At 44.3% G+C, this 27,798-nt stretch overlaps 1 protein-coding gene across 11 annotated transcripts in view; it reads left to right on the forward strand.

Annotated features, from left to right (window-relative positions):
- Positions 1–1,042: 1,042 nt before the first annotated feature.
- The window catches only part of St3gal6 (ST3 beta-galactoside alpha-2,3-sialyltransferase 6), a 60,821-nt gene continuing 34,065 nt past the window's right edge, over positions 1,043–27,798 (forward strand). For 3 of the 11 annotated variants that reach the window (XR_015632782.1, XM_087576337.1, XM_087576340.1), the window contains exons 1-3: positions 1,585–1,696; positions 1,738–2,108; positions 17,654–17,817. The gene's annotated coding sequence lies outside the window, so the exon portion shown is untranslated. 11 annotated transcript variants of the gene reach the window in all.

Raw genomic sequence — 27,798 nt, forward strand, 5'->3', positions numbered from 1 at the left:
AAGAGCAGCGCCTGGCCTCCTCCCTTGGCATATTTCTTTGCAGGTTAAAAATCTAGGCAATGGGGCTAGGGAGATGGCTCAGAGGTTAAGAGCACTCTCTGCTCTTCCAGAGGTCCTGAGTTCAATTCTCAGCAACCACATGGTGAATCACACGTGCTCGCGCGCACACACACACACACACACACATCTAGGAGTATTGTATATTCATGTAATATCAGCAGTTGGAAGGATGAGGCAGGAGGATTGTCATGAGTCAGAAGTCAGCTTGTGTTACCCAGCAAGATAAAAAGGCCGTATATAAAAGCAACAACACAACAAAAGCAAAATGAAGGAGCGTCTAGGAATGCCCCTCCTCACCCCCAGTACACAGACCGGTACCCAGGACTGCAGAGGCTGAAGGAAGGGAACCTAGGCTTCCATGCCAGCCTAGATTACACAGGGAGGTGCTGCCAAAAACAAATGGAGTGGACAAAACCTAGGGGATCAGAAGGAATAAAGCAACGTGCAGGTTTTTATTTTGAAGATTGTGAAGAGAGATCATGAAAGACCTCAGCAGAAACTCTAAACGTTTCTGGTAGGTCTCCAGAAAATTTATCTCGAGGAGCAAATTCCAGGACTTTTTTTTTTTTTTTTTTTTTTTTTGGACTACCCTGGTGTCCCAAGAGCCAATTACAAAATCTGTGTGAGTTATGTCAAAGGTAATTTATAGAAAGGGTGAAGAATATGAATGGCCTGAGCCCTTTCTATATTTGGATTGGAAAAACAAGTGCAACTTCCTAGGGCTGTTGGCATAATTTGGAAAAATGCCAGAAGGTCCATCCCAGTTGAAGGGCTTTGCTGCGAACTTGACACCGTCATCAACATGGGATTACACTCTGCTCATCTCCTCCCGCTCTGCAGCTCTTCTCTCCTGGGGGTCATTTGTTTGCATGCAAATATTTGACCAGAGCCCAAAGGCCAGGGCTGCGAATCTAACGCCAAACAATGAATTGTTTGACAAACACTGAAATTTAAAAAGCACCCAGAGCTATGCAAGTATGAGGGCATTCTTAATAGGAACCTTTTCCTAGTGAAAGCTACAGAAAGAAAGGAAAGGGAGAGAAGGGGCGAAGAAGGAAGAAAAGGAAGGGAGAGGGGAGAGGGAGAGAGGGAGGGAAGAAGGAAGGAAGTAAAGGAAGGAAGTGGGTAAGGAGTGAAGTGCCACCTTCATTCTTCCTGAGGTAACAGATCTTTTTAAAGATATAAAATGTACTAAATGGCTACAGTTACTCCCCTAACACTTTTGTCTTTGAAGACTGGAGTCAGGAAATTGAGCAGCTTTGTGAGCAGCTCTCCCTTACAGCTAGAGACCAAAATACCCGCTGTGTCTGATGTCACAGACAGTCCAGGCTGAGACCAAACTCTGTTGATTTCTGCCTCCCATAAGCTCCTGGAAGGAGAATCCCTCACAGCCCCCTGCTTTTGCTCCCACAGCTTTCCCAACAACCCGGGGCAGGATGGGAGTGTCTTCTTGGCTCTGGAAATCAATCCTCCTACCTTGTCCTGAAGCCACCCGCCGCCCTTTCCCAGCCCTCCCTTCGCAGTGATTTTCCTGTCTGGGACTCCCAGCGAGTGCAAGCGGCTGGTGACCGCCCGCCCTAAAGGTAGGAGCCAGGTAGCGCGGCTTCCGTCCCGGAGGTCTCCGAGCCCACGGGCAGCCACGGGCAGCCACGGGCAGCCACGGGCAGCCACGGGCAGCCACGGGCAGCCACGGGGCAGCCACGGGGCAGCACTTTCGGCGCGAACTTGGGGGCGGCGGCCGCCGAGCATCTGGCGCCAGCAATAAGGAGGAGCTTCCCGCAGCGTCGCACGCAGCCGCCGGGGACGCGGAGCGGGGCGCAGAGGTCTCTGAGGGGAACCGTGGAGGTCTCAGACTCCCGGCAACACAGCGCCCCGCTCCGTTCCTCAGCCACATCAGGGGGGAAGGGATCGTGTCCTTGCCACCCCGCTCGCTCAGGCTTCCGCTCGCTGCCTGCTCGGGACCCGATGCGGCAGACGCCGCGGGACAGAAGCGCGCTGCGGAGAGCTCCGCACACGCCTCTGCGGTCGCCACGCTCGGGCCTCGGCAGGTAACTCTTTGCGGCTGGTCACGCTGCGGCTCTGCTTGCCTAGGGGTGCGGGGAAGATTGCGTTGTCCACCCAGCATGGGGTTTGGGGGTGCAGCCCAGACACGCTGACTCGGCATCCGCTGAGAACTAGGGAAGGGGACTCTGCGCGCTCTGCCAACCCCCGGAGCGGTGCGGGAGACTCAGGGCCCTGAGACCCTCCAGCCAACCGGGTGTGCGGGGTGACCGGCCGGGAACTCTCCTGTAGGGGCCGGGAGCTGCTAGGAAGGACCCCGGGAGAGTAGCGCCCAGGGGCGCAGGAACTCTCCTCTCCTTGGTCGCCCCCGATTCGTGCGGTGGGAGGCCCACAGGAGAGCATGGTTCCTCGCTCACCATTGTTTGTGAAAGGGTCGGTAAGCGAGGAGGGGTGAATGAGTCTGGAAGGTTCTCTTTTACCTACGGAGTTTTCCAAGAAATCCTCCTTGGCACAATAAAACTAAACCAGACCAAATACCGAGACAGTTTGTTTGGACCGTAGGGCAACAGTGAGAAAACTGCAGTTTTGGCTGCTGTGAATTTTTAAGAGAAGTGAGAAGAAACTTGCTATTTTGCGGTCGTTGCCTCGGGAACTCCCATGGACTAAAGCCCCTTTCTTGGGTACTGTTATTTTGACTTAAAAAATAAGGTCTATAAAAAGCGATTTCTAGAAACTAAAGAAACTCGAAGCTCCTTTTAGGATATTCAGAAGAAGCTGGGAGAAGGACAGACTGGGGTGTGAAGAATTTTGTTTAAAGGTAATGTTTTAAAATTGTGTGGGGTTGGGGACAGGAAGGACATAGTAGGTGCTAGCCTATTAGAAACCATGCAGATTCCAAATTCAGATGTCAAGTTTGTTTTTAAGAGAAACACCTTAATACCATGAATAGGGGATGGTTTAGAAAATAGCAGGTCCTCAGTGACGCCAGTGCCCTGTCCTGCTGACCTTCAGGCTTCTTCACCACTTCCTCAGATTGTCATGGTGGCCTCTGTTAGGTTACCCTGACTACTTGACTTTCCAGGTCTTCCAATCCATTTTTCCCTTCCATCTTCTGACCGTGGAGCTATCTATCTTTTTATTGATACGGTGATGTGAAATATGTGGGAAGCTCTGATCAAGCAAGGCTTTAAGTGTCACCAAGGACTGCTTTTGAAAACGAGGCCAGAAAACACAAAAATAAAAATTCCTTAGATAGTTTGACTTTGAATAAGGCCATCTATCTGCTTCAGAGCCACCCTAGATAATGGCGACTTGGGATCAAGGAAACTTTTGTGGAAAATGTCTGTATGACTCTGGTTTGTTTTTCCAAGCTGCTGCTAAGGCTAATACAAACCAGGCAGAGTGGTCATTCATTGCCTAATAGCTCTTTCCTTGAAAAAATGCTCTAACATAGTCGTTGGATGTCACTTGCAGATCCCATTGTGTCTTGAGGGGTTAGTGGTACAACTAAATAGAACTACAGTTGTGAAAACATTTCAGGAGACCTGTGGCAGGCACCATTTTTTCTTTTTCTTTCTGTAATCAATACAAAAGGAATGTGAGCACCAAAGAGTAGAAGCCCCATCAGAAGAATGCATTCGAAATGTATCAGTCATCTTTTGTGAAATTGTAATTCTCAAGTTTCTCATTCCAGAACTCAGTGGCAGAGAACTGAATTCCACAGCCTTTTTCTTCTGTGGGAGATATTTCTGTGTCCCACATTGTTAAACACGAATGAGTAGTGCCCTGCTTCCTACATTTCTATGATAACATCAGCAGCCCACCACACACATTCCAGATGGCTTTCATGAAGTTACGAATCTTTACAGAGCAGGGACACCTCTTTAACCTGCCTCGAGATGATGTCCACTTCGGGTGTGATGGGGTGGGGCGGGAACACGGAGTGTGTATGGAGCACCCAAGTTGATCTCTGGTATGTTCTTACATGTCATTTCACTTAGTATTCCCGGCAACGCTGAGACAAAAGTCTTAGCTCGATCTTAAAGCTAAAAGTAAGGGAGAGTTCCCTAAGTCGAGTTGTAATGAAGCCTGTGAAATGAATTCTGTCTCTTACCGTTTTACACCTTTCTGGAAGACTTACAGATGACATACCATGAAGTCATCACAAATTCTTCCGTTCTTTGTTTATATCTTCGCATACATACACAGACACACAGACCCACAGACACATACATAGACGACACACGTAGACACACAGACACACAGACACAGCACTTACAGCCTGAACTGGTGGTTCCTTCTAATTACCATTCGTTCCAGAGAGGCTTCCTGGTCTGCACGCTTTGGTGCCCTTTCCATCGAATATCCTCGAACGTTCTCGCTTTTATCTTCTGCAGAGTTTTTTTAGGAACCCCTGGATGTTCTATCACGTCGCTGTCTCCAGTGGGTTATTTTCTGAACTTCGCGGCTTCCTAAAAAATAGGGTTTTTCTGAAGCTCCTACTTCCTTCAGAGGCCAGCTATGTCTGTGTCTTGCCTGTCAGTAGTCTTTCAGAGGTCCATTCTCATGCTTCACAAGAAAATGAACCTTTCTCTTGTGTATGCCTACTGCTGTGGATAATGGCTTATTCCATCACAGTTCTGAGTTAGGCCTTATGATTTGAAAATGTATAAGAGGCAGAGAGATGATGGTTCAGTGTGCGAAAGGTTTGCTATCAAGCCTGAGATTGATTTCTGAGACCCACATGGTGGAGAGAGAGAACTGATTCCAAAAGTTGTATTTTAGGACATGCAGCAAGTGTGGCATGTGGGACAGAATAGCACACGGGGCATTATATATGTCATTTTTTATGGTTCCATATCGGGGTGTCAGAAGCAGGACTGTCTCACTTTTTGTGGTGGCAGAAACTCTTTCCTGATGGTTGACACCTCTAATTGTAGTCACGTCAGACTTGATCAAGAACTTGACTGCTGTTCCCTCAGGCTAAGGAAGAGATTCTGGGAGAGAAGTTACGAGGGTGAGAGAACACGGATCTGTTTTCTCCTGCGTCTGAATTTCTGTTCTTTGGTCACCCAAAGTAAGAGTTGCTGGGCTCTGTCTGCTTGCCACACTTCCGATCAGATGCTAGGGGATATCCTTTTGTGGAAGGAAGTTGAGGAAAAAGCAGGAGGAAGGCAACCAGCTCTTAGGAAGTTTTTCTCTTAGCAAATATTGAAAGCTGGTGTGTAAAGGTCCTGTTCTCTCCCATTCTCTCTCATATAAAGTATGTAGATGACATAATATTTTTTTCAGTAGCGTGTAAACACTTTGAAGACTCTAGTCATCTTTGCGGTTTTTATCTCATAAGAATGGAGGATTTTTTTTTTAACACGGTGAGAAATAAGGCCTCTAGATGACATACAGGAAAGCTAGATGTTCCCCCAAAGCTGGAAGGTCATTGCTGATGTCCAGGTTGTGGAAGTAGGTCTAGAGTCCATATGGAGGGGAAGGGAGCTGCCCTAGGATGCAAGGCAACAGAATCTTGAATCTTGGGGTGACTTGCTGCACAGTCATTCCTAAGGTAGGGCATTCTTCATGAACCATTGTTGTTGTGGAATTAGCATCAGAATACAGATAACGCCAGGGCAAACCACAACAAACAATAAATATAACTTAATAGGTCTGTATAACAAGAGATGCTCTTGGAGGATGGAGGGGTGTATGGTGTAGAGTCAGACAAAAACAGAAAACCCCATGTCCTAATAGAGCACTGAGAGAATCAGAGACAATAGGAAAGGCACCAGTACGTGGAAAACGTGTTTCAGATGGGCTGGGTGTGGCTTTGTAGGGATGATGCCTTGAGGCGCAGGTGAGATGGAGGGGAGCAGAGGAAAGCAGTCGGCCTCTGAAGTGGTGCAGTGGGTGAGATGTGGTTGTGGGAAGAGACAGTAAAGTAGAGAGCAGAGGGAGGGGATTCCAGGAAGAGGAAACAGCAACTCCAAAGATTCAGGGCCGTGCGTTAGGAAGAGAGGCTGGATAATGTGTAGCCCTAGAAGGGTGCAAAGCTTGGAGTGGGAAACGGAGCTCACGATACAGAAGGGGGACACATTTTGTGGTAGCTGGAGGTACTTCATCAGAGTTGCCTTTACCCAGTGATCATGTCCCCCACCCCCACCCCCACTGCACAGCACTGCAGCCTCTGGTGGCTTATTCATTGGCAATCACCTAGTTTTTCTTTTATCCCACCCCAGTGCACAGATATGTGTATCCACAGGGCCAGGGTGCAGAGAACCTGCACTGTATTCCTCACAGCCTCTGGGAAAAAAACTTCACATGTTGGCTTAATTTCACATTCATGCATAAAATGCCATTACGATGGTTTCTCAGCTGTTGTGTGGACTGAGTATCTCATGTCTCTGTGAAGCCTTTGGGGTTGGCTGGTAACATGTGAAAACAGATACCAGAAATTAATTATCTATTCAAATTAAGTCATAACTGAAAACCAGAGCAAGACAGTGGCTGCCGAGAGAGACAGTACTATAAAACATGAAGCTGGAGCCTCCCTGAGTCTGTTTCCTATCCTCTTCGTATTCTGTCATCTGGGTCCGTCATACAGAAGAAGTCTTGTCCCGTTGTCGTGGAAATGTAGTATCTGTGGCAGTTCCTTCTTCGTTCTTCTCTAGACATGGTCTTGGAGTTGTGAGGGTAGTGCACAGATCTGGGTGTATTGTTTCTGATTTAGCAGTAGTACTGGTTTATTAGTAACGCTCAGACGTCCGGTAAACTTTCAGTTATCCTTTGATTATCACATGATTATCTCATGTGGCCTGATTATTACTCTCTGGAAAAGGCTGAGCTGGATTTTAGAGAGAAGAATCGCTTTTGAGAGTCCTTGATATGCTCAATGTTGCATTCTTGTTCTTTAAGTTGATTTAAGGGGCGTAAAAGCTAGAATTCCTTTCCGTTCGTGAGGACAGCACTATGTTAAACACGTAGAGGCAGTAAACAGTTGACAGACAACACAAATGTTCTAGGTTGGTTTATGTTGCCGGGATAAACACTGTGACCAAAAGCACCAAGGAAAGGAAAGAATTCACTTGGCTTATAGGTGACAGTCCACCACTGAGGAAAACTCTAAAAGGACCTTGAAACAAAAACTGTGAAGGAATTATACTTATTGGCTTCCCTGGCTTGCTCAGGAACCTGTCCTATACAGCCCAGGACCACCCACCTAGGGATGAAACCTCCCAAAGTGGGCAGGACCTTTCCATATCAATCAGTAAGATTGAGTTAAGAACTTGATTGTTCGGAGTACATAAAAGAGTAATCTCAAAAAAACCCAAAACAATCATTAAACAAGAATAGAACAACAACAACAACAACAACAACAACAGAAACTATAAGAGTAGGGGAAAATAACGTATCCTTTTTTTCTGGAAAATTCCAGAGTACTTTTGCTGGGAGAGATGGGCACGCAGATGCCAGCAAGTGAGTATTCGGACATTTCTTTTCATGTGCAGCAAACTGTCCATACAGCTTCATAATTCCCAATCCAAGGCAATTTGTGTTGGGCTGCTCAGGTGTGTGGCTGCATTAGTGAGGCATGTAAGTGCGCCCTCAACATGAATAGTAAAGTTAATGGCTCTTTAGGAATGAGACATTTTAGCAGGCACGGTGACTCAGGTCTATCGTCACGGTTATTCTGGAGGGTGAGACAGGTACATTGGAAGTTTAAGGCCATTATGGACACCTTAGTGAGCCCATGTTTCAAACTTTGGGTCTCATACTGTGCATGAAGCCAAAAAAAAAAAAAAAAAAAAAGAGCTTTGTATTCATAGTTTCATGTATTTTCTTTCCCCTAAGCAGTTTCTTAGGCCACAGTTTCATCGCTTATTAAGTGTCAACTGTTTCCTGGATACCCATTTGGTAATACTTATCTAGTGTGAGACATATTTAGCACCTCGGGGCATGAAAAGCTCTCCTTAGCAAAGCTGACAAGGCCGGGTGGATGGAAGCTTGGCCTGGAGAGAGATTGGTGGTTAGTAGGCGCTTGGGAGGGATTGGGATGAAGCTGGGAACTAAGGGAAATTGTAGATTGATGGACCCCTATTTATGGATGACTGACTATATCTAGGAATGTGACTGAGTGGAAGAGTACTTTTCTAGCATGGGGTTTTGTGAGACATGGGGTTCAACCCCTGCACCACACACAGACAAATATACACACTAGAGAGTGAAATTGTGTCGTGCACTCGTGGTACACTTCTTTAACCCCAGCATTCCGGAAACATGGGCAGGCAGGTGGATCTCTGTGTTTGAGGCCAGTCGGGTCTCCAGAGAGTTTCAGGACAGCCAGGAGTATGCAGAGAAACCCTGTTTGAAAAATAAAATAAAATAAGTTTTTAAAAAAGATCTAGGCATTCCAGTGGTGTGTCTAGCTGTTTTTTTTCAAGAGGAACTAATGTGTAATTTTAACAGAGTAATGATTTTAAAACTTTTCTGTTGTAAATAGATCTTACAAAGGACACTGCTTTCAAGTGACTTGCTATTTGGGCCAATATTTCAAATAAAGGTCAAATGACTTAGTTTTTTTTTTTAAGATTTATTTATTTATTTAATGTATATAAGTACACTGTCGCTGTCTTCAGACACACCAGAAGAGGGCGTCAGATCTCATTACAGATGGTTGTGAGCCACCATGTGGTTGCTGAGATTTGAATTCAGGACCTCTGGAAGAGCAGTCAGTGCTCTTAACCACTGAGCCTTCTCTCCAGCCCTACTTAGTTTTATTTTATTGCACCTGCCCTATAAATAAGTTAAAACTTTAAAAAAATGGGTTGTTAGAGACTGTTGTTGTCTGAATGTAGAGTGTATAGTATGCCTGTTTTTGGACTTTGAATGTTTTGGAGGACAGACTTTTTACTACAAAAGCCCTTTTTTTTTTTCTTTTTTTCTTTTTTTCAAATTGGTGGGCAGGGCTCTTTGACATTCATGGTAAAAGAGACATATTCTTATAAACCGCATCTGTCCAAGCACTCTCTCTGCCTATGAACACCAGTGTTCCCCGGCACAAAACATTCATTCTTTAGCATAATTTCTTTATGGGGTTTTAAAAACTTCTCTTTCAAAGTCCACAGTGGCATGTGATCTTTCTTTTCAGTGTTTGGGTTTGACTCTAGAGCCACCGCATTCCCTGGGCTTGGCGGGGTGGGGGTGGGGGTGGGGGCGTGCTGTGTGGTAACGCTGGAAGCCTTTCTTTGACTTCACACTCTCCCATGCAGATCATAAGGTTTTCTCAGGTCCGGACCTCATGGCTTATTGCTCCCTGACTGAATAAGCTGCCTAACTTCTTAGAGCCCTACTTTCCTTACCTGTTGATCAGAAGTGGGGCCACGTCACAGTTGTTACAATGATTGAAAAGAAAATGCATGAGCAGTTTAGCATAGTTTCTGCCACGGATTCGGACATCTCTATCCGTGTTGTCGACTGTTGTTAGTATTACAACTTCACTCTTTTGTTTGTTTTGAGACAGTGACTCTTTATGTAGTCATTGTCCTGTAGACCAGGGTTGGCCTCAGACTCACAGAGATCTGCCTGCCTCTACCTCCGGAGTGCTGGGACTAAGGCAGGCACTACCGCTGCCTAGCTTTATAATTTTCCTTCTTGTACCAGTCATTGCAGCTACAATCACTCAGATACTTAAAACTTACCTTCCTCCTGAAAAGCCTTTCAGGCTGAACTTACCAAGTGCTGCTCCCCACTCACCTTGTTTGTTTCTTCATAGAGGCTGACTTCACTTTGGACTACATGACATAAATATTGTGCTTCTTCAGTTATTCCTCATCGAATAACAGCAGATATGAACTAGGTAGCTGCTTCCTAGCTAGGTGACTCTAGGTCAATGACTCTTCCTTGAAATTTCCACTGGGCTGCCAAGACCCCTATGTCTTAGGCAATTTCATTTTCTTGAATGATTTAAATGTGCACCCAAGCACACAGATAAACACATATATAGTTCAAGTTATCCCTGTTTTGAAATGACTTTATGTGCACTTACTTTCTTGGACCCTTCTATATCTGAATGAAATTTGGCTCTGAAGAGCAGAATTCTAGAAAGAGGCTTGCTGGGAGGTAGGAGAGTGGGGACAGCATTTCAGAAACACTGTCAAAGGTCCCTTTAGGCACTGTCCTGTAGGACTGAGAACTGCTCAGAGTTAAAGTCAGAATAATGTTCAAAGTCAAGCCCCTTTGGAGATAAGATGGTCAAGGCTGTAGGAGCTGGCTTGATCAGAATTAAGGCCTGTGATTTGTATATTTATTTATATATCACCTGAGGACTATGTAGTTAGGGAAGCAGTTCTATATTGGCAGTTCATAATGGGCAAATTCAACATGTATTAAACATGGACCTGAGATTTATATATAGCACCTTAATAGTTCTCTTTTAACCCCTGTTCTTATAAGAAAATGATTAAAATGCTAATATCCTCTCATATTGGGAGTTTCATAGATAGAAATGTTATTTCTTACTCGCAATTTCTAAAGCGTGAGAGTCTGAATGCAGTGGGGGAGTTAGAGGCAGACAATGGGGACAACCAGTAGCTTTCCTGGAAGTATATGCTTTGAAGCTTGTGCTCCTTCTATAATACAAAAGAAGACACTTTATGAAGCTATATGTATCGCTCCACAGCACCCTTGGCATAGCTATACTTTTTATAATTTATATGCAGATTTTGCCCTGTGCTTGATAAGTATTTGTTAGCCCTGCTAAGTTTGGGCTTCCTTCCCCTCCCTCACAGTTTATGTGTTACCTGATGGTAATTCTAGAAAACGTCTGCCTGCCCTCTACATCTCCTTGTTTACTAATGCTGCTGTCCTCCAGTTGCTTTTCATTTTCAGGTTTTCCTCCTCGGAAATTATAGGCGCGCTCGCGCTGGTGTGAGGGTGTCAGATCTCCCAGAACTAGAGTTACAGACAGTTGTGAACTGTCCTATGGGTGCTGGGAATTGAACCAGGGTTCTCCAGAAGAGCAGCTAGTGCTCTTAACCACTGAGCCATCTCTCCATCTCTCCTGTCCCCTAGGGCTATGTTCTTCTTTGGAAATAGAATTGTGTCTGATGAAGTCATACTGGAAATAGGATGAGCCCTTAAAACGATGAATTGATGTAAGGTTTGAGGCCTGGTGAGAAAACCAGGTGAAGGTAGAGATGTGAGGGGTGTGATTAGCTTATAGGCCACAGAATGCCTTGGATTGCCAGCAAAGCTCTGAGTGCAAGAGAGGATCTCCTTGCAACTCCCAAAGGGAACTTGGATCTGCCCACACCTTCCTTTCAGACTTCTAGACCTCAGACCTGTGTGAGACAGCATTTATTATCACTTTAGGCCCCTCCCCGCTCCAGTTCCTGTAAGCCTGGACTCTGGTACGGGAGTCTGCAGGGGACCAAAGTTCTTCCTCTCTTTGGAGAGCATTTCCTGGCTCTGGGTCTCAGGACTGTCTCACAGAGTGCCCACAGTCAGACTCTGCCTAAATTCCCCTTTGAGAGGACACTAGGGCTTGATTTCTAGTTCCTTGTCTCTCTTTGCAAAAGCACCCCACAGGGTGCCAGGGTTCAGTGTCATCATGTGACTGGTTCAGTACTATCTTGTGACTTTGCCTTCTCCCTACTCAGCTTTTCAAGAGCATTTTCAGGGGCCTGCTTGATTTCCCAATTAAGATCCAGGATAAACCTCGAATGCTAACCTTTTACCTTTTATTTGGCACTCTCTGAAGTGTTTGTCTTCTCTCTGGGTTTTTCCCCAGTCTCAGGATGAAGTCATACTGTGGGTGCAGTTTTCTCATTTCTCTGCTCCAGAATAATCTTTAAAGGAAAACAAAACAAAACAAAAAAACCCCAGCATGCTGTATTTTAAAATGAAGGCTGTGCTCTCTGAGTGGTGTCATGTCTTATGAATAGAGGCTTCATTCTGCTGCACTTGGCCTATTAAAGAACAGTTTTCATTTGAGAAGCTATAGCTTTCTGCTCAAAAAGAGTTGGCAAAAGTAAGGAATTTGAATAAGAATAGTAAATAAATTTGAATAGTAAGTAATATTGAAAAGAGGTGTTCAATAGTAAAGAATTGCACAGATCTTATCAGATGGTTTTTGTTTGTTTGTTTTGTTTTTGTTTTTGTTTTCCCAGCAAAGATTGATTTCAAACTCACTACTTGTTTTAGTTTTTATGTGGGGCTAAGTTTCTAGTGTGATCACAAAGAAGGTACTGTTTTGAGATCCCCAGGGTGAGTCCACAGACACAGCCCAATTCCTGTGATCTGTGCTAGTGTCCTGGCTTCCAGGCCTAGGAACTCGCTGGCAGCCATTCTGTTACACACTCTGAGCACAGACTGCCTTTCAGTCTTGGATGAAGTCCTCAGTAGAGTGGCTGCCTCGTAGACATATATCCCTTCCCCTTCCCTGTCCCTTCCTTTCTGTGTTGTTAGTAACTATGGAAACATCTTTAGGGCACTGAAGCATAAATCTAAAACTTTCAGGAGTTTAATGTTAATTTTATTTTGTTTGCTGGTGTGTGTGTGTGTGTGTGTGTGTGTGTGTGTGTGTGTGTGTGTGTGTGATTTCTCAGTCCCTTGAGCGTCTTTCAATTTCTTGTTCTTGGGATTTATACCTGGAGAAAAAGGAAGGAGAGTTTTAGGCTACTCATATCTTTTAGACAATACATATATTTACTGTAACTTCAATTATAAAGCAGTGTACCATGAACAAGCAGTTAAGCAATCAAGAACAGAGCAAAGGGCTCTCTGTTCTGGTTAACTGCTTAAATGTGTGACTGGGGATTTGCCTGTCAGGTGATAGTAATTTGAGCTCAGCCCTTGTATCCTGAGATTCTGTGGTAGACAGATGGGTTTAGCCAACCTAGGATGAAAGGATGAGTGGATGCTGCGAGGGAGGGGAGGCACATATGACGCTGCCAGTTTTCTCACTGAAGTACTAATGGGATTTGGCTGAGCCAGCCCAGTGGGTTCCTGAAGGCTGGGGGGGGGGGGTTCCCCCTCAGCCCAGAAGGATTTCTTGGACCTCAGCCAGGAACTGAGAAGAGGCACTACCTCCTTGCCTTGCCTATGGAACTCGCTAAAGCATTTTTGTAGTTGTGAAAGAGGCACTAAACAGTTGGACTCCATGGAGACTCTGTGTGCTGGCATGGCTTCTTGCAGTGGGAGCATAGATTTCCTTTTTTTAAAATTTCCCCTCTTGGGAATGTGTATTTCATTGTGAGACAACTCAATTCCACCTCTTCCAAGACAAATGCCCTTTTTTTGAAGAATGTGGACATTGGTAAATAGTTATACATATTTTGAAATAGCTAATGTTTGAGGGTAGGTTTCTTTTCCTGATGCTTGTTTATACAAACAATATATATGTGTATAGGTGCAGGAATCCCATAGATGAGTCTTCATATATTTGTATTTCTGCCTTCACTTTACACCTGACAGTCACTATACCTTGCTCTAATGTCCTTGAGCTAAAAATGCAGCAAATGCAAATATTCCCATTTGCAGTTAGCGGGTCTCAGGCACGTCACTGAGTTGATTAATTGTTGTTAAAGATTGTCTCTGCAATACAGCGTGCACGTCACAATCTGTTTTCTTTAAGAAAAAAGGTGGCAGTTTTTATTGTTTGTATCTTGGGCACAAGACAAAGAATTGGAGAGAAACCTTTGCTTATCTGCTTCTCCACATGGTTGGTTTTTCTGCTTGGTCAGCTTGGTTCTTGTAGAAAGAAAGAAAAAAATCTATTTCTGTGTTTGGACGCTTGCTCCCCCCACTCCTTTTGTTTTTCAAGACCGTTTCTCCATGTAACCCTGGCTGTCCTAGCACTTGCTCTGTAGACCAGGCTGACCTTGAACTCAGAGATCTGCCTGCCTCTGCCTCCAGTGCTGGGGCTCTAGGAGTGTGCCACCACTGCCTGGTTAGGATGTGGTGCTGTTAACATTGTCATAGGTTCATATGAACTAGAAATTTACCGACTAAAGGTTTTCCTTCACTTATTTCATTTGTGTGTGTGTGTCTGTGTGCATATGTTCATGCCTTGCACATCTGTGAAAGTCAGAAACAGCGTGTGGTACTCCGTTTTCTCCTTCCATCCCGTTGGCTCTGGTGGCTGCTCTTAGACTGCAGGTGCTGCTCCCTCTGGTTCGAATGTTTTTCCCTTCCTAGGCTGTCTCACCTGAAACTGTTTTCTTCCTTTCCCTGCCTCAGTCAGCTCCGACAGTTCCCAACCATAATTTGATAAATGCTCACGAATGGTTTGCTGCTGGATGTCTCTGAGTCACTGTATCCCTGGTGGCTAGAACGATGTCTGGGATTGAATGGACATTGGGAATTTATTGAGTGTCACTTTAGAGATGAAACTGCTCAGAGTTAATTTCACCAAATACTGAATTTTAGTCAACACTCTTTGCTCTAAGGATTGGTAATATACTGACAGGAAGTAAATCTAAGATATTTGGTTTAATAATGGTTCATTTATAACACACACACAAACACACACACACACACACACCTTTAAATTAAGACCCACCTCTCATTTGTAACGCGGTTAGGAGATCATCTACATGGCAGAGATAAACGTGCGGTCCCATGTGTTTGCCTTGAGAAGCAGGACAATTTCTAATACTGGAATCTTCAGGTTTGATTTTTGTTTTCTCTCAGCCTGATTCGTTTCTTTATTTTAAAAAGTAGCCGAAGAGAGGTAGGTCAAGAGAGATATCAGAGAAGCCGGTAGAAGGGGCAGGATGATCTAGGCTCATTCAGAATAAAGAACAGAAAAAAAAAAAAAAGGAAAAAAGAAAAAAAGAAAAAAAAGAAAAAGGCAAGAAACCTGGCAAAACAGGGAGATGATTTGAAAAGGGGGCTTCTGTGAATTTGATGCCGTTGCTTGTAATTCAGGAAGGCAACAGGAGAGGTGTTTTATTTTTTGTTTCTGTTTTTCTTTGCGCCAGTACTAGGAAACAACTTGGGCTTCACACATGCCAGTCAGCCAAGCGCGTCACCACTGAGCTCTCTCCAGCCTTTTGCTAGTCGTCTGTATTGATATATGATATTACTAAATTGCCCAGGCCGGCTGGCCTTGCCCTGTTCTTTCCCAGCCTCTAGTGTAGCTGGGGCTACAGACTTGGACCAGCAGGTCTGGCTTGGCCCTTGTCGATGGTGGTAGTATTTTCTCTAGAAGAGAAACGAAAGGATGCTTACAGTTTGAGAAAGCGCTGCATAGGGATCTGGATGCTTCTTCAGGGAAGGCCTCCTAGAGGGTTAGGAAATGATTGAGGTGCTCAGATGACTTATGAGGTGAGTGGGCAAGCAGAACAAAGTTTGACCAGTCAATGATCCAAGTGGGTCTCACATGCAATGCCAAGGCTAGAAAAAGAACGGAAAACCTACACAAGGGCTACGGTCTGTGGCCCCCAGAAACTGCATTTCCTGTTACAGTCACTTAGCTTTGTAGAAATCATTGTAAACTTTAGGGCCTTCCTTTTCACTTTCTGTGTTACCGAAAACTAATAAATTATTGGCCTTGGTTACTTTCTAAGCTCAGGATGAAAGCACTGTTTTGTTTTGTTTTGTTTTGTTTTTTTAAATAGAGGTAAACTTCGTCTTTGAAATTGTGCATTATTACTCAAGATATGACTGCAAGGGCCTCAAAATAGCATGATGTCACACCTGTTTTTTGGAAGTTGTATGTGTCCTCATCAAACCTCTTAACCTGTTAGTAATCATTATCTGCTCCCAAATCAGGAGTCGTGTGTGTGTGTGTGTGTGTGTGTGTGTGTGTGTGTGTGTGTGTGTGTGTGTGCGTGTGCTGCATTTGGGAAACATTGGTTCATTTTCTCACTCCATCCTTACCACAAAAAAGTATGAGGCCATGTCCTAATGACTTTGGAATCATCTGGAGCCTGCTGGAAGGGAGAGGGATGAGATCTCTCCCCAGACCTACAAAATCAGAATCGGCACGTCCAGCTGATGCCAATGGTTTTTAAGTGCAGCTCTGCAAATCCCACTGAGTAGACTGGAGAGCAGAATAAGTATCTTTAGTAACAAATGACGCACTAGCCCACAGTGAGACAGATTATTATCTTCAGGTAGCCTAAATCTTAGGAAATTGTTCCTAAGAAGGGACTCACACCTAATTCTGTGAATAGCTTTCAAACCATGCAGTTCCTCTTTGTGAGGATACTTTGGACATTAGACTGGGCTTGCTCCTCTCCTGAATTATTTTCTCCAGGTGTACAAACCTCTGTCCCCCAGTTGGTATTGATATGTCAATTGGTGGCCGTCCTTTTTGATCTATTCAGATCCTCTAAAGAACCTTCCCAGCATTATAATCGGAATTCCTTTGCTCCAGTTACTTAAATCAAGTTAAGTAGTTGGTCGTAGGTGTCAGAGACCCAGGAACTTTGTGTCCTATATATTCATGGAGAAAAATTCTAATGCACAGATTTATCCTGATTCACAACTCGTAATTCTGTAGGTTCAAAGTTCTGCCTCACAGACCTTTGTTATTACATGTTAGGGTGGCCATTCAAGGCACCCGCTTCCGAGTTCTAAAAGGCCTAATTTCTCAGTACTTCAAAAGAAAAATGTATGTAGTATTTTTATCTTTTCCTACAAGTTAAAACCCTCCATGGCACAGAATCAACTGACTTTTCCTTAGCAGTTTGTCACATGCGTCCGTTTAGACAAACACTGAGATAACCTTAATGTGCTCAACTTCATAATCTGTTTTTGGTGGGCTCTGTCTTTCCTTGGCATCCAGTGAGTTTATAATCAGCATAATTATTTGCCTAGACTTCAGGTGTGAAAGTCCCCCTGTTTCGTTTCTGTATATCGGTCGGTTAACTAAGAGATCCATTTAACCTGGTGTGAGAAAAAGCTGTATGTGGAGCCGCCACGAAATTGTTTTTGCAGCTTTCTTCTTCTTCCTCTCCTTCTCCTTCTCCTCCTTCTCCTTCTCCCTCTTCTTCTTCCTCTTCCTCCTCTCCCTCCTCCTCCTCTTCCTCCTCCTCTTCCTCCTCCTCCTGTTCTTTTTTTTTTGTAGGAAGTGGCCCATGGTATTTTCTGACACAGGCTGCTGGTTGTTCTTGTATTGCACCATGATGCTATTTTCCTTTCTTCCCATCTTTCAAGGGTGTGAGAGTTTATAGCTCCTCCTCTCACTTATGTGTCTAACAATAAAGCTGTAGTGTCGTCCCCCCCCCCCCCCCCGTGTGTGTGTGTGTGTGTGTGTGTGTGTGTGTGTGTATAACTCAAAAGGAGAGGCAGTTACTTCTTTTTCGTCGAGCTTGTTCTGGATTAGTTGAACTGGATGGTATTTTTCAACAAGATTGAGCTGGATCCTTCGGAAAACCAATCTGGAAGGACAGGAATATAATGTGGGGCTTGCTTGGCCATTGGGTTTAATTCATTTAGGTTTTGTGTTTGATAATGCCATCTAAACCTCCCCATAGAGCAGCTTTTAAGAAATCCTGCATGAGCTGTCTAAGACCATGTTATTTTATTTTTAACAGTGTTCATTTCTTGTAGCATAACCATTCTCTAAATGTACTGCCATTGTGTTTTGTTTCAGCACCCACAAGTGAAGCAACAAGAAACGCCATCTTGGATTGTTTCCAGTATCCAGACCTCCACATGTCAGCAGTAGTCTCCTGAGGCGTTCTACCCTCCCTCAACTCTCCTCCTATCGATCTTCAGAAAGAAAGGGTGTTCAGGAAACGCACCCTAAAGGCACAGGTTGGTAGAGGCAGCCCGCCTGGTCTTAGGTTGCTTAGATGGGATTTTCAACCCTTGGAATGTGCTGTTTCTTGCAGGTGGTGTGAATCTGTTTCCAGCTGTGAGCTGTTTTTCTTCTTGCAAGGTTTGCAGGTAGCTAGAAGGTTTAGGAGACTTAAACTGATTGGTTCCTCTTTCGGCGTATTCAGAAGTCAAACTATGGGGGCTAGAAAGCATTTTTTTAAAAAATACAATTTGTTTTTGTTTTATGTGCACTGGTGCTTTGCTTGAGCGTGTGTCTGTATGAGGGTATCAGATCTTGGAATTACCTCTGTGAGCTGCCACGCGGATGGTAGGAATTGAACCTGGATCCTGTGGAAGAGCAATCAGTACTTTTAACTACTGAGCTATCTCTCCAGCCCTGACTATATTTTTATAGTCAATCTGAAATGCTTTCTTGGGAGCTGTTTTAAGTCAACATGGAAAGGGGGGAGTAACAGAACTCCAAAGGTAAGACATTATGTACGTGACAAATAGTGGAGAAGCGTGGTGGGTAATAAACCTTGGGCGTGAGGCCTGTTCATCATGGGCCTGGTTTTCTGTATAGATTCTATTTTCCTCTGTTTTTATTAAGAAAATTAATAGTAATTTCATTACACCACCCTAATGAAATTGTTAGGCTTATTCTCCCAACTATTTGCACAACTTTCATACACCAACTCCTCATCAATTTTGAGATAGCCGTAAAACAAAATATCCATCAGGAATAAACAGACAGGAGCTCTCGTCGTCTTTTGGATCTCTTAAGAGTCTCAAGAAAGGATTATTCTACTAGCAGATTCGTGCATTACATTAAATTTTGCTGATGTGTGTATCTGTGTGCTCCTCAGTGTGATTGTGAATGTCTGTGTGCCGGCACACAAATGCCACTGCATGTATGTGGAGGCCAGAGGGCTACTTGCAAGAATTAGTTGTCTCCTTCTGCCATATAGGTCCTAAAGATCAGATACCGCTTGTCAGCCTCTGTGGCAAGCACTGTCAACCACTAAGTCCGTGGTTCTCGACCATCCTAATGCCGGAACTCTTTAATATAGTTCCTAAGGTTGTAGTGACCCCAACCATAAAATTATTTTAGTTGCTACTCAAGTTTGCTACTGTTACAAATCTTAATGTAAATATTTGATGTGCAGAATATCTAATACGTGTGACTCTCAAAGTGGGCGAGACCTTTGGTTGAGAACCACCGCACTCAACCACCTTGCTGGCCCAACTGTACTGTTTTCTTAGGAGATCTTTTTTATGTGGGGCACATCTTGATTAAGAATATTTTGTTTAAGCAACCCTGGGAATTTAAATAGTCACTGTGGTCTTGGTATTTGGTCCTTGAGAATTTCTTATTTCTTAACCCTGAGACTGCAGATGGTGTTTCATAGCCCCGCCGCCACCATTCACTGAAGGAAGGCTTGGTGTCTGGACAGTTTCACTAATTGTAAGAGAAGAGTTAAAATAAGGTTTAAAGAGTTAGCACAATCTGCCAGGAGCTTAAATTACAGTTATCACCAGTAATATACTTCTGTTGCATAGCATCTTTAATCCCCTTTGTGCAGAAGAAAAGGAGACAGAGAGAGGCTAAGCAGGCTCCAGGGTCTTTTGAGTTATCAGAGGACTCAAATCTAAGGGTTCAAGTGCCAAACAGGTAACCTTAACACCCAGTTATGCGCCTGCCTACAAACTTAAGAATTGCCTGAAGAAGACCACGGGAGGTACATGGAAGGGCCAAGTTATGGAAATCTAGAGTGGTGGGCTTAGTGGTTTTACGTGCATGTGACTGATAAACAGGGCAAGTTTTAGTGTGAGTGAATGGCAAGATGGGGACGGCACTTGGAGAGTTTTATGCCAGCTCTCACATGTGGGTTGACTTAAAGGGACTAGAGGATTAGGGATCATTAAGAGTAGGGGGTCGGGGGAAGCTGAGTGAGAAGGAATAAGAAGGGGATTTGGGGAACAAGATTATGATAGCAATCGGAGTCTGGATGCGGATGGGCAAAGGGGAAAGTGGAGGTGGAGAAGCACAGGCAGAGGAGTGACATAAAATGCAGGCCCTGAATTTCATAAAGTCATTGTTTTTGATAGCTGAGTAATATTCCATTGTGTAGATGTACCACATTTTCTGTATCCATTCCTCTGTTGAAGGGCATCTGGGTTCTTTCCAGCTTCTGGCTATTATAAATAAGGCTGCTATGAACATAGTGGAGCACGTGTCTTTGTTATATGTTGGGGCATCTTTTGGGTATATGCCCAAGAGAGGTATAGCTGGGTCATCAGGTAGTTCAATGTCCAATTTTCTGAGGAACCTCCAGACTGATTTCCAGAATTGTTCCAGTCTGCAATCCCACCAACAATGGAGGAGTGTTCCTTTTTCTCCACATCCTCACCAGCATCTGCTGTCACCTGAGTTTTTGATCTTAGCCATTCTCACTGGTCTGAGGTGAAATCTCAGGGTTGTTTTGATTTGTATTTCCCTTATGACTAAAGATGTGAGGTAACCCAACCACAGAAAAACACACATGGTATGCACTCATTGATAAGTGGCTATTAGCCCAAATGCTTGAATTACCCTAGATGCATAGAACACATGAAACTCAAGAAGGATGACCAAAATGCGAATGCTTCACTCCTTCTTTAAAAGGGGAACAAGAATACCCTTGGGAGGGAATAGGGAGGCAAAGTTTAGAACAGAGGCAGAAGGAACACCCATTCAGAGCCTGCCCCACATGTGGCCCATACATATACAGCCACCCAATTAGACAAGATGGATGAAGCAAAGAAGTGCAGGCCAACAGGAACCGGATGTATATCTCTCCTGAGAGACACAGCCAGAATACAGAAAATACAGAGGCGAATGCCAGCAGCAAACCACTGAACTGAGAACGGGACCCCCGTTGAATGAGTCAGAGAAAGGACTGGAAGAGCTTGAAGGGGCTTGAGACCCCATATGAACAACAATGCCAAGCAACCAGAGCTTCCAGGGACTAAGCCACTACCTAAAGACTATACATGGACTGACCCTGGACTCTGACCTCATAGGTAGCAATGAATAGCCTAATAAGAGCACCAGTGGAAGGGAAAGCCCTTGGTCCTGCCAAGGCTGGACCCCCAGTGAACGTGATTGTTGGGGGGAGGGTGGTAATGGGGGGGAGGATGGGGAGGGGAAGCCCATTTAGAAGGGGAGGGGGATGTTGGCCCAGAAACTGGGAAGGGGAATAACAATTGAAATGTAAATAAGAAATACTCAAGTTAATAAAGATGAAACAAAACAAAACAAAACAAAACAAAACAAAACAAAAAACCCAGCAGGCTCTTTTGGCACTACCCAGAGACAGAGAGAAGTGGGCCAGGTACTTAACACCTTAGAGACTAGAAAGACCAGTGATGCCAGCAGTATCATTCATTCCTTATGGATTTGTTTGTTCTTGAGTAAGTATCACCACCGAGATGTCGCTGTGAGGCAAGAATTGTGCTAAGGGGTAGGGTTTTAATCCGCATAAAAATGCTCTGCTATGCCTGTATTCTGTTACTTCCTTGATCCCCGTTACACATAGCAGTAACTGGAAATACTGTCGTCAGTTTATGAATGGTGATTCATTTAGAGCTTTAAGAAAGAAACCTTTACATTACATTTCTATTTGTTTGTTGGCGATATGTGTGTGACAAGTGGCCAAAGGACAACTTGTGGAAGTTGGTTTTCTCCTTTCACCGTGTGGGCCCTGGGGGTTGAACCCAGGTTTGAGAGGGGTTCTACCTAGGGTTAGGATTAGGGTTAGGGTTAGCATGAGTAGCATCATGGGACAGTGGTTTGCTTGCTATGGTGAGAGGGTCTTTTCTTCAACCCTTTTTTATCTCCCAGGGGTATTTGACTTGTTTTTCCTGAGAATATTCTGTTCATTTGCCTGAGGCGTGGAGGTTGGAGGAACTTCTAAAACCTCAAGCCCCTAGTTTGCATGAGGGCTGGACTTTCTCAATGGGGTTCTGTTTCCTTCCCTTTGACTTCCAGCAGCGTTTTGTAAGCATGTAACATCCAGGCAGAAGTCCAGATTCCGACTTAGGATCAGGGCAGGAGTGTGCATTTCTGTTGCCTTCCTGGTGACTCACACTCTGAACCATGCTAGATTGCCAGGGAAATGAAACAGTTTTTCCTTTACCAGTAACAGATAACCAAAATGATCTTTGAAAGTGTGTGGCTTAACTTTAGTTTCACACCGAGTGGTGTTTTCCATACCCTTGGGTTCATGTGCATCATGTTTAACGATGTGAACATAGTCAATGTGTTATCTTTAGTAATCCATTTACTAATTTTCCATTTTGGGCTTCTTTGTTCAATCACGCTGGTGCTATTCGATATCACCAGTAAGTCAAACAGTTATATGTTTATTTCCATTTTGACTGGCTGAAGGAAATGTGTTTAGAAATAGATATCAGACTGTAACGCAAAGCCTTTGTACAAAGTTAAAAAATATTTGCTGTGCTGCCTTAGTGGTATTTCTCCTGCTTCGATAAAAGACTGACCAAAAAAACATGGGGCAGTAAGGTTTATTTGGCTTTTTGGTTCAGTCGGTCACCGAAGGAAGCCAAGCTAGGAACTGTAGAGACTAGGAACACTGCTTCTGAACTTGCTTCCTGTGGTCTGCCAGCTCAGCCTGCAGTCTTATACAACCCAGACCCACTTGGCCAGGAGTTGGTACCACCTGGTACCACCTTCAGAGGGCTGGGCTCCTCCCACAATCATTTACCAATCCAAAAAAAAAAAAAAAAAAAAAAAAAAAAAAAACTGCTGTAATACTCCCCCACAGAGACAATCACTGGGGGCGTTTTCTCAGGTGCGTTTCCTTCTTCCCAAATGACTCTAGCTTGTGCCAAGTTGGCATAAAAGTAGCCAACACATGATTGCTCAGCTTGCTTTCTTATATGATCCAGAACCACAGTGAGCTGGGCCTTCCAGACATGCCCAGAAGCCAGTCTGATGACGGTAATTCTTTAGAGTTCCCCCTTCACAGGTGACCCTAGTTTGTGGTCAGGTTGACAAAAACCAACTAGCACGTACACTATCCGCGAAAACATTTCTGCCCAAAGAGCTATATTTGGATGTTCACTGTACTTTATCTGTACTAAACAAAAATCTGCAAAGAAATCAAACGTCTCTTTCCAGGGGAATGATAAATCAATTTCTGTATACCCAGCCGCAGTGGGCTACTGCCTAGCGGTACAAACTCAGTACAAGCAGCAGCAGTGAATGTGCTTTTAAGGCATTGTGTTAACATAAATAAGATACACTCTGTGCGGCTGCATCTCCATGAAGGTTTAGAAACAGCAAGACTGTAGTGATGTCAGCAGGCTGCCAGGGATCTGGAAGAAGGAGCCGGGAGCTGACTGCAACCAAGAGAATTTGGGGTTTGATGAAAAGATAAAAACATTTGGTCTCCTCACATTAGTGATTCCCTACACACTCCGAATCTCATCAAATTGTACAACTGAACTGATGAGATTACTGCTTTAATTTCTATTATAATAAAGCTGATTTCTTAAAAACTAAGCATAGCCATCACACGTTTCTAGCATCAAACGCTTTTTGCCGCTCATATCTTCCTGGTAGAGTATTAAACTAGGAAAACAGGCCAGCTGTGGTGGCTCACGCTAATAATCCCAGCACTTGAGAGGTGGAGGCAGAAGAATCAGGACTTCAAGATTAGCTTCCGCTATGATGGCGAGTCCGAAGCCAGCTGAGGTTACCTGAAACCCAGTCCCAGAAAGAAAAAAGATCTACTCTAAAACAAATGGATCGCAGGACAGTGGTGACACATGGCTAATCCTAGCAGGCAGAGAGAGAGAGACAGAGAGAGAGGCAGAGAGGCAAAGAGGCAGAAAGAGAGGCAGAGAGGGGCAGAGAGGGGCAGAGAGGGGCAGAGAGGGGCAGAGAGGGGCAGAGAGGGGCAGAGAGGCAGAGAGGCAGAGGCAGCAGATCTCTGAGCCTGAAGCCAACCTGGTCAACAGGGTGGGAGTTTCAGGATAGCCAGGGACACACAGAAACACTCTCTCAAACAAACAAAAAATGAGAGCTGGGTTAAGGGAGGGAAGGGAGATAAGGAAGGGGGAGTGGGAGTGGGGAGAGTAGATGAGACAGGCAAGAGCTGGGAGGAGAGAAGATGGGAGGGAGGGAAGGATATGGGCCCCTGAGAGAAAGCAGGAGTGCATAGACGATGTAAAGTCCCCTGAAAACCTCCTTGTGCCTGTGCAATGGAGTGTTGAGTGAGAGGTTCTGAAAATGGGAACTTTAGTTCATTTATTTTTAGCACCCAATACAGTGGCTGTGTTAGCTGAGTGGTTTTCGTCATCCTGCTGTGCTATTAAAAATAAGAATTCTCCTGAAAGTGATTTCTCTGTTTCATGTCTGCCACGAACTTGTTCCCTGTCGTAGAGTAGGGGAGTGTGTGTGTGTGTGTGTGTGTGTGTGTGTGTGTGTGTGGTTGGTCATCTGCTTTGGCAATGACAGCTTACGTTCAAGTAGATGAGACAAGCTGTCTGCGTGTGCGCATGATGGACTCTGGCAACGCTCGAGCTTTCTGCACAGACTGAAAGCCGAGCTCCGGTGGCTGAAGATTAGTGCACCATCCAAAGAACTGACGGATGGAAGGCCAAGGAACTTAATTATACATGATGTTGTCTTTGTGCCAGGAAGAAGAAAAAGAGCCCTGGCTTTAGAGATTGGCCAGAATTTATGTAGTTGGGGACAGTTAGTTGAGACTACTCAAAATAATTTTTTTTTGAAGGGGATAAAAATCAAGTTATAATTTTCTAGAGGTTTATTTGAAGGTGTTTTTCTCACCTTAATTTTGGTTTTTAGATTTATTTATTTTATATATGTGAGTACACTGTCCCTGTTGTCCCTGTCTTCAGGCACATCAGATCCCATTACAGACGGTTGTGAGCCACCATGTGGTTGCTGGGAATTGAACTCAGGACCCTGGAAGAGCAGTCAGTGCTCTTAACCACTGAACCGTCTCTCCAGCCCCACCTTAATATTCTCTAATCAAAGAGTAGTAGCAAATAATATCATTTACAATATCAGTTTCTTTTGGTATCATCACGCACATGCACCCTATTTCTTTAACTATAGCCTAGTGAAAAATTTCCAGATGTTTGTAGCAGAAAGTTCCACCAATGCCTTAAACTATCTTTTTGTGAGATAGGTTAGTATTAAGCCAGTATATTTTAATGTGTATCATAACATTATTTACTTTGTATTTGCATGGTGTTGGGAATTGGATCTAGGGCCTTATGCAAGCTAAACACATGTCCTGCCACTGAGCTACCTCACAGTCTTTGTCTTAGATCTAAAATGTATCATTACGCTCATATCGTTACATGTTAAAATACTGTTATTATAATTTTCTAAGTTCACGGTGTAATAGTTAAAAATACAGTTATTATAGTTTTACTAATACGTAGTTTAAAGTTGTGGGCTATGAAATCAGATAGTTGTCATCTTGAGTTCTGACCAATGCCTTGTGTATTATTAACAATGTCACCGAGTATTTTAAAACTCTCGACTTAATTACCATGTACAAAAGGGCTTAATACCATGCTATGCATTTGCTGTGTACGTAATTAACTATGATGTTAGTTGCATGGCTGTGGTCTCCACAGGATCAAGGGCCTCAGATGTAAGAGAGCTGTCCCTCCACATTGGGATGGACCCTCAGGTAAAGCAATAAGGACTGTACTTCAAAGGAAGTTGTGCATTGAAGATTGAGGCTTTGCCGTCTGTCAGAGTGGGGTCCAGTGTTTCCAGTAAGACCTGGGCTAGGCAGAGATGGCTGGATCTAGGAAGTTTAGGCTTAGGGCTGGATCTTAATGTTAGAAATTAACACAGACTCAAGCTTTTCATTTTGTTTTTTTTTTTTTGTTTTTTTTGTTTTTTGTTTTTTTTTGTCTTTCCCCAACATGGACATATAATAACAGAGAACAATCACAAACTGAGCTGTCCATTTGAAGAGGAAGGCAGGCAGGATGTGAGCTCTGATAACCTCGTTCCAGGCAGTTTGAACATGTGTTAGTGTGAGCTGAGCATGAACAGGCTGGATAGACAAACACAGGAGTCAGCAGGGTTCCTGGGTCAGGATAGAGAGGTGGGCCATGGACGAGGGGTGACTAAGGAGAGAGTCACACCTGAAGCCTAGCTGGACTGAAAAATCATTGGTATTGGGTCCCCACCAGCATGCATGGAGCTAGTGGGGTGCTCTTTTCTAATTTTCACAGATATGCAATTTACTAGGTCTTAGCATCGGCACTCTGGGTATGAGATCAGGCCTAGTGTGAACCCTTAAGTCATGTATCACTGCCCAAGCAGGAAGCATAAGAAGGCTTTGCCACAGAGAGCATGGAGACATGGTTTAGGACCTTAGTAACTTATAAGGAATAAAAAATAAAGTTCGGTTGCCAAGCTTGCAGGGAGGAGGGGCAAGTGAGATAAAATATAAATAAAAGAATGCAGGTATTAAGAAAAGGAACCTACAGGTGGGAACCGGCTTTGGCCAAGAACGCTCTCACTCTGCAAGAACCTGACCAAACCGTTGAGTTGCTAGCACTGGGCTCTGCTGCCTGTCTTTTCCTGAGCCCAGATCAGCCCCAGATCGTGGGTGTGGCTTAGCCTACAAATGGATATTCAGAAGCCCCTGGAAAAAGACCAAGAGGAAACAGAGCCATAGAAACCAGACAGCCGGGGTCTGTGACACCCAGCTTTGACACCCAGCATTGGTAAAAGCGGAACACCACAGCTTTTTCCGACCTGCCGTTGAGTGATACTGATTTCGAGACCCCTGAGGTATTTTGTAATTGGGGAGTTTTCACTATTGTTTTTGAACACGCTTTCTTCTCCTTTTGTTGACAGTTCAGATTAGCAAGCTCCCTTGGGCTGGAGAAAACATTAGGAGGCCCCCAAAGAAAAATATGACCATTTTTTCTAGTACCATTTTATAGGGCTTGCTTTGTACAGTGGGGAGGGATGGGCTGGGAGGGAGAGGGCTGAGAATAATAGGGTTTTATTTCGGCAGGGTTTGTGTCAGACTGTAAACGTCCCGCTTTATTAATGAATGTTGAATTAATTCTGTTGAAGAGATGGGTGGCATTGGCAGAATGTGGCATTACAGACACATTCTGTAATGTTTAATCTGGTGTGAAAAGTACAGAACCGCTCGTCTGTGAAGGGTACCTCTGGGAGAGGCGGTCCGTGTCACGATTCCCGTAGGGTAGATACGGTTTGAATCATGGTTCTGCTACTTGTCAGGTGGGAAACTTCTCTCCGCCCTTCGGTTTCTTCCTCCTAAAATAGCAACTGTGTAAGCTTACCACTTCCTCCAAGGGTGGCTGTCAGGGTGTCAAGGGATGATACACAGGATCCTTTCCCAGATGTTCTGGCATAGATCAGTGCTCACTTCTCAATGGACTTAGGTCATCTTTATTCCTCGAGCACGTGCCACTTGCTAGGCATTTACAGTGAAGAATTAGTATAGAGCATTGAGTCCTGGTATCTGTAACTAAATCCGTCAGTCATCTATTTAGCAACCTCTGTGTGCCAGGCCCTATGCTGGGAGTAAAATACCACAGGTCGTGTCTGCTTTCAGGAAGCGTGAAGCCATATTTGGTACTTACTGTACCCATCTGGTGTGGTCTCTATTCTTCAACAAACACAGTAATCATTTTTTCCTACCTCGTGGTTCTATAGTGAATCCCAGAGCAGCGATCCTCAAACTTTTGTAGGCATTAAGAATCTGACGTTGAGGGCTGGAGAGATGGCTCAGTGGTTAAGAGCACTGACTGCTCTCCCAGAGGTCCTGAGTTCAAATCCCAGCAACCACATGATGGCTCACAACCATCTCTAATGAGATCTGATGCCCTTTTCTGGTGTGCCTGAAGACCATAACAGTGTACTTATAAATAATAAATAAG

Source organism: Rattus norvegicus, chromosome 11 (assembly GCF_021556685.1).
Source record: "Rattus norvegicus strain SHRSP/BbbUtx chromosome 11, alternate assembly SHRSP_T2T, whole genome shotgun sequence".
In the NCBI taxonomy this organism is placed as follows: Eukaryota; Metazoa; Chordata; class Mammalia; order Rodentia; family Muridae; genus Rattus; species Rattus norvegicus.